The sequence below is a fragment of the Bison bison genome, unplaced genomic scaffold (genome assembly GCF_000754665.1).
Source record: "Bison bison bison isolate TAMUID 2011002044 unplaced genomic scaffold, Bison_UMD1.0 scf7180017864289, whole genome shotgun sequence".
In the NCBI taxonomy this organism is placed as follows: domain Eukaryota; kingdom Metazoa; phylum Chordata; class Mammalia; order Artiodactyla; family Bovidae; genus Bison; species Bison bison.
This window is the reverse complement of record NW_011494861.1, coordinates 20,978,838-20,979,215: the sequence shown is the minus strand read 5'-3', so window position 1 is coordinate 20,979,215 and position 378 is coordinate 20,978,838. Positions and strand designations below refer to the sequence as shown.

Below are 378 nucleotides of genomic sequence, written 5' to 3'. Positions count from 1 at the left end.
CTGGAATCAAGATTGCCGGGAGAAATATCAATAACCTCAGATATGCAGATGACACCACCCTTATGGCAGAAAGTGAAGAGGAACTCAAAAGCCTCTTGATGAAAGTGAAAGTGGAGAGTGAAAAGTTGGCTTAAAGCTCAACATTCAGAAAACGAAGGTCATGGCATCTGGTTCCATCACTTCATGGGAAATAGATGGGGAAACAGTGGAACCACTGTCAGACTTTATTTTTTTGGTCTCCAAAATCACTGCAGATGGTGATTGCAGCCATGAAATTAAAAGACGCTTACTCCTTGGAAGGAAAGTTATGACCAACCTAGATAGCATATTCAAAAGCAGAGATATAACTTTGCCAACAAAGGTCCGTCTAGTCAAGGC

At 41.5% G+C, this 378-nt stretch overlaps 1 protein-coding gene across 1 annotated transcript in view; it reads right to left on the bottom strand.

Annotated features, from left to right (window-relative positions):
• Nucleotides 1-378, bottom strand: part of AXDND1 (axonemal dynein light chain domain containing 1) — an 80,153-nt gene that overhangs the window by 11,777 nt on the left and 67,998 nt on the right. The window lies entirely within an intron of this gene.